Source organism: Porites lutea, chromosome 4 (assembly GCF_958299795.1).
Source record: "Porites lutea chromosome 4, jaPorLute2.1, whole genome shotgun sequence".
Classification (NCBI taxonomy): Eukaryota; Metazoa; Cnidaria; class Anthozoa; order Scleractinia; family Poritidae; genus Porites; species Porites lutea.
The window spans coordinates 40,966,174-40,973,237 of NC_133204.1; the positions used below are offsets into that span (position 1 = coordinate 40,966,174).

Consider the following 7,064-nt stretch of genomic DNA (forward strand, 5'->3'; position numbering starts at 1 on the left):
AAATATGAAACGTCGAAGTTTATATCCAGCAATCGCGCCTTTTTTTGTTCTATTGGTTCTGGCTGTTCAAGACTCGCAGCTAATGTCTCCATTTGGTAGAAGATTTGGCCGTTCAGTAGGTCCAAAGAACAGCTTCCAAAGATCAAGTCAAGCATATTTTACCGATCAGCAGACATCATCACCCTCTCGACATGAGCAAAGAGCTTTCCAATATTCCAATGAAAGACCACTGGTTATTGAAAAGAAACAGGTTGATGCGAAAAGCGTTAACAATATACTTATTTATACTACTACATGAGAAATTTCTGTAATTTGATTGGCTTAGAGCAGTGGTATTTCAACTTAATTTGAAAAACCTACATGTGAAAATTAAAAACCTTTTGCGGGTAGTAGTATAACAAATTAATAGCTAGCATGATTTGTACGCGATATTGGGTATAAATACCACTTGTGATATTTCAAAATTGTCTCAAATTTCACTCGCCTAACGGCTTGTGAAATTACGTATAACAATTTCGAAATATCACTCGTGGTATTTATGCCAAATATCAGTACAAATCATGCTATAGAGTGTTTTCACATGACGTCACGACGGCCATATTGGTGTCCCAAAACAATGAAACGGCGGCCATGTTGGTGTCCCAAACCAATCCTGTGGGAGTACTAGTTGAACTCTTTTCTTATGCAAACGCTTTCTTTTGTTTCAATAAATTTGCATAGATGCTGGCCACGTGAGTGAAAACACTCTATTACCTATACAAATCTATTGGCCAAATTACAACTTCTGGTGTACAAATCCACCTTAGATAAAAAGTTTAACATGGCATTACTAAAAGCCGGTGAATCACATCTTCCCGGTGTTTTTTTATCAGGTTCTCTCTTTCGTCGCTTCACCGCAGAAACAGATTAAAATTATCTGATCATATTTGCAACATTCCAATTTTTTTTTTCCAATGGGAGCTTAAAAAGTCTTGCCGAAGCATGGTAGAGTTTGATAAGCCATGAAGATTACTCTCGGAAAGAAAACATCCAAGACATCTTCAATTAGAATTAATTTCCATGGTTACGTTAACCAATAAATTATGTCCGTCTACTCTTAACTGTAAGTCATTTTGTTTCTTTGCAGAACATTGAAGCAGATGATGCTGTAAAGAAAAATTCAGAACCCCTAAGAAACATTTGACCAAGAAAATATCACGTGATCTACCTTTAATTTACTTAATATATTAATATATATATTGTAAGAGTTTAAAAAATCGAAACAATTAAAGGCCCGTAATATTCCTTTTACGCAGAACGTCTACAATATTATTCCACAACCGACTCGCTGAAGTTATGTACAAATATTGATACAATTAACGATACAGTAGCAATTGACCGCTACAGAAAATACCATAACATACGTTATTATCCATTCAAAAGATTTCTTCGTTTCTGATTGGTTAAAAGCACACGCATAATGCACTATAACCAGCTACTATTGACCAAATTTGGAAGAAATTTGTGATTAATCAACCGATGACGTCAAAAGTGCAGCACAGTTGCAAGTTTATGCACCGTTAACAGAGATGACCTGTGCACAAGATTGAGTTGTTTTGGTTGTAAAAAGAAAAATAGCCAGACAGTCGTCGGAAAATTTTACTCTTTTCACGACGAACTATTGTCTGAAAACATAGCAAGAAGACAACTCGACGGCTATTTGGAGTATATTTGCAGAACTGAACAGCCCTTTATCTTCTAAACATGCGCTATCGAGGTGAACTTAACATCGACGAAGGTAAGCATGTTTTAGCTTGTTTTTAAACTAGGAATTATTTGGAATGAATAATAAAGCAGTTAAAGAATTGGGCTTTCGTAGGATATAAAGAATTATACAGGTCTCGGAGGGTGTTATCCACCTCAGCCATAACAACTACTAGATCTGCATAATTCTTCATATCCTACTCAACCTCATCCATTAATTGCTAAATAATGTTTTTTGTTTGTCACCCCAAAATTTTGCATAATCATTGTCTTTCGTTTCTCTTGGGAGTTGAAATGGCCTCAATAGAAACTGAAAACAATGAATATTCAAAATTTTGGGTTGACAAACAAAGAGCATTATGAAAGTGAAGAATGGCTTGTTATGGTATTTTCTGTAGTGGTCAACTACCACGAAAGGACCCTCATTTAGCAAGAATGAAGATACCAATTCTATTTTTTGGTAAGAATATTGTTCTTGTTTTTTGGTGAATGACGTGAAATAAATAAATAAATTATAAGTAAATATATAGAGGATATTACACGGTGGCGCGAAGATATGAATTTTATTTTCGAGTGGCAAAACAATATTTTACGAACGAGCGCAGCGAGTGAGTAAAATATTGTTTTTACCACGAGAAAATAAAATTCATATCTTCAAGCCGCCGTGTAATGTTCTTTTTATTGTATAGGAAAAAAGACATCGATAAAATAATAGAGGGAAATGACCGAAATTACGTCATCGATAAACTCATGTGTGAGATTATGGAAATAAACCACTTGGGTCCCGGAAGAAGTTTTTATGAATTTTACGAGTGGTATATTTTCCAGTAAAACACTCGTGTCTATATAATAAAATAAAATAGCACATGAATACAAGGTGAAGACAATCAACTTGACAAATAGATTAGCATTTCAGTAATTTTCAAACCAGTTTTACTTGAATGCGCGGCAATGTGGTCCGCATATATAGGAGAGAGAGGTTCTTGGATAACCTTGCCTTTGAAAAGTTTCTCTATGGAAGGGGAAATTTAGCATACAATTGCTACACTAATAAGCAATTGTAAGGAGCTGATACTAAAGCCATGTTTTGCAGTAAAAATAAATGACCTTTGATAATGATTCTGCTCCGCATATAAACTTTTAGCTTGTCGCTGGAAGCTTCATTTTGAACCGGTTAAGCCGCAGCATCCATTTATGACATTTTTGCAGCGTCAGAATAACGGTCATATTCAAGATAAAAATAATTGAGGTGGCTCGATGGGGGGGGGGGGGGGGGGGGGGGGATACCTCCCAAGTCTGAGCATTAACTACGTCGGCATGAGTAAATATATGGGAAAAAGATTACCAAAATTGTATTATATATAGATGAAATTTTCTTATGATCTGGGTTTTATTGCATACGGATTCGCCATGGCAACGTAATGACGCCATTGCGTTTTTTGCTCAATTTTGTGTTTCTCTGTACTAGGAGTTTTTTTTAAGAAATCGATTGTACCTGCCATAATTGCAATTATGGCAAAGTTTGAAAAAATTCTAAGAGAGCGTTTTCGAAATATTTTGAAACGAAGTTTTAAGAATCATAAAAACAGCGAAATAGCATGCTATCCACACAATTAGCTAACATTTTATGAAAATGATAATCTTTAGAAACACGGCTTCATCTCATAGTGGTTTAATTCCATTGAAAACTGCGTACAAAAGAAGGGGAATTGCTCTGGGCGATCGCGAGTAAGAAGAATTTTATTAACTTGCATTCAGCTGCTTTTATTACAGTTTGTCGACGTAATTTGGTCCATGCCTACAAATCTAGCATTTTTCAAAAAACCGCTCGATAGTTTTTTTTATAAATGTGAAAATCCCGAGATCAATCGTGTAGTGAATATACCCTAAGAGTTTCAAGAACATTGAAACAGTGAAGGCTTTTAAATAGGGCCTCAAATATAACCAATTTTCCCCCCAGATTTTAAGTGTTTATAAGCGAGCGTCCTCATTATTCACTGGCACAAGCAGAAGAAATAAATTTGCATCAAAAAGAACTCTCGATTACTTTCGAAGAAATATCCGGAATATGCTAATTTTTGACTTGTGTCGACACAGATAGCAGTGAGAGCCGAAATGGTGAATGTCACGGCTCATCGTTATTACATCGGGATTTGTTATATTTAAGGCTCTATTTAAAAGCCTTCACTGTTTTCAATGTTCTTGAAACTTGCAGGGTATATTTATTGACGATTGATCTCGGGATCGTCAAATTTATAACAAAATTTATTGAGAGGTTTTTTAAAAGATATGAAATTTGAAGGAATGGACCAAATTACAGCCAAAAACTGTTAGTAACAAAAGCAGCTGAATGCAAGTTAATAAAATTCTTTTTGCTCGCGATCGCCCAGAGCAATTCCCCTTTTTTTTGTACGCAGTTTTCAATGGAATCAAACCACTATGAGATGAAGCCGCGTCTCCAAAGCTTATCATTTCCTTAAAATATTAGCTAATTATGTGGATAGCATGCTATTTCACTGTTATGAAACTTCGTTTCAAAATATTTCGCAAGCGCTGTCATAGAATTTGTTCAAACCTAGCCATAATTGAGGCAATTATGGCAGGTACAAACTCCCTTAAGCGATTTCTTAAAAAACCTCCTGTTACAGAGAAACACAAAGATAAAAAAAAAAAACGTAATGGCGTCATTGCGTTGCCATGGCGACTCCGATTGCAATGAAACCCAGATCATAAGAAATTTTCATCTTTAAATAATACACTTGCGGTAACATTTTCCCATATCTATACTCATACCGGGGTAGTTAATGCTCAAACTTGGAAGTATCCCCCCTGAAAAATCCAGACGAGCCACCTTAAGTTGAAATATAAATTTCATGTTCGATGAACAACCGTCAATTACGTTTCTTTAGGTCCCGGGCCCGCTGTAATTGGCCACAGCTGTTGAGGTGTCCCTGCCAGCGTTCTTTCCGTTGGCTTGTTTGTTTGTTTTTTTTTGGCGAAGCTAATAAAATAAAAATAAAACATTATTTTTGCAACAACTTTTGGCCGCTACAGAAGACGTTCTTTTGACAAGATAAAAAAAAACAGTCTTATAAACTGAACTGAAACAAAAATATCGTTTTTTTTTATAGCTATACCGCTTTTTATGAATAATTTTTCTTAATCAAGAAAACCATTGTACACCATATTTTTACAGAGATCAAGAAATTACTTTAACACGTGCAAGGTGTCAAAGACCTCGGTCTGCTCGCCGCCCACGGTTTTTTAGTTTGACGTTAACCAAGAAATTTTGTCAAACACGACACAGAGTTTTACAAAATACCGAAGCCAAGAAGAGATTTGAAAGTATTGCGTCTGGCAGTAGTTTTGAGCCCCGGCAGTTTTCCTTGTCCTTAGATGTTTTTGTTGGCCTGTTTGAACTTGATCGTGTACAACGTTGAATAGAGTGTTTTCACATGACGTCACGGCGGCCATATTGGTGTTCGAAACCAAAGAAAAGGAGGTCATGTTAGGTTCTCCAAACGCGGTGAAGGTAAAAGGCGGAATGAGTTTGCGGAATGGCATGTGGCATGGCTTGCGGAATGACATAATTGTAAAATATGGAAAATGGCACAAAGAAAGAAATTAGACTGAAAAACAATCGCGCATCTTTGCCATGCCTTTTTTTGGCGCCAATTTGATTGAGCAACTTTTTTGCTGGTCCATTTATTACTGCTAGCTTAAACCAGCAAGGCAGAGCAGAAAGCAGAGACAAGCTTTACTGCATTTGTGTCTATGTAATACTTAATTAATACTTAATATTTATTTTTGTTGCTTTCGACAATACTTTCTCTCTTTCTGCCCACCATTATAATAAAGTCAAATGTCAAAACGCAAGAGGGAAAAAACGCTTGTTGAACGTGAAGTTGGGCTAGCTACGATTCTAGGGATTATTGCCCCCGCAGGGATTTCGCCTAGAAGGCAAAACCCGAGGAGGCACTTTAGTAACTCGCGCGTATATTAAGGAAAGTACTTACAGTTAAAATATACAGTCATACAGTCAATATAGAAAAAAACTCGATTTGCTTGAACAGGGGCCGCGAGGAATCGGCAGGTAATGATGACGTTTCTATTGTTTGCGCCCGCAGGTACGAAATGGTTAGGATGACGTAAAACAAAAAATCCCAAAGGAACAGCTTACAATAGGTAGATTCTGTGACATGAATTGTGCAGTCATACTTCGATACTCTTTTGCGTTACGGTGTTGTCTGTGACATTCTGTGGAGCAGTTGTTATGAAAGGTATGGACCAAATGACACTCGTTACGCGTAGATGAAGTTATAAGGTGCGTAGAACAGTGTATATTTCAACACTAAGTGAGTTTGCCAGACATGAGTTCACAAATCTTTGATTGGAAACCTTCAGCTGAACCTTGCCAGACACTCGTTCTCTTTCTTTGACCGGAATAAGACTCGGCCCAAAACAAGCAAGACGAGTGAATGATTCAACGGCTAGCTTATCACTAGCAAAACGGTGGACGATTACAGAAATTCGCCGACCATCAAATTCTGTGCTGACTTATTCCCTGCTCACAAGGCAGATGTCCTTCCGCTATAAAATTTAAAATAAGACTAGAATGCGCGAGCGTGAATTGATCAAACGTCCTTTTAATTTCTAAGGCTTACTTTCCGGCAAATGAAATGAACTAAATGTAAAAAGTGAAATAGAAATAGCGAAAAATCAAACTTCTAAGTAAATCTTTTCTTATGGTTTAGAATAAACTATTATCGAAACTGAGAATGTTTTGATCAAAGCTGCGTAAATCGAACTGAGACTGTGCATGGAACCTTGCGTTTTTTTTCTGTACTATTTATCTCACCTATTGTATGGAATATGTGTGAAAATCTTCATTGTGAATCGGTATATTTCAAAGAGCTACACAATGAGCAAGAATACTATTGACCGACAATATACAGACCGGGGGCAGCTGTAGTGTCAACTATTACTAGTTAATTAATACGGTGGACGGATCAGATCATTTTTGAGACTAAATGAAACCCCGAGTCAAACCTTAATCTGTAATCCAGAAATCGGGTGAAGCAAACTGCTCTCTGTCTCCTTTCGGCCTTTCCACGTGTCTTCGCACCTTCCTTGTTTGTGTGAGTGTGTGCGTTTGATTGTCAAAAAATGCTAAAGCGGTAGCCGGGGAAAAGAAGAAAAAAAGACTCACACTCAATTGCATGGATTCGGACTCGCCCTTCTCCGCCGGCTGTTAGCTTCGCGTGCCGGAAACTTAACCAAGCAGCTAAAGAAACAAAATACAAGATCCGTTTCATCTCTGA

General features: G+C 37.0%; 1 long non-coding RNA gene across 1 annotated transcript; it reads left to right on the plus strand.

Moving 5' to 3' along the window:
- LOC140933605 (uncharacterized) lies at positions 1-1,297 on the plus strand. The gene is made up of 2 exons (XR_012165071.1): positions 1-250; positions 1,127-1,297. It is a non-coding gene; the product is annotated as an uncharacterized lncRNA (long non-coding RNA).
- The last annotated feature ends 5,767 nt before the right edge of the window (positions 1,298-7,064 follow it).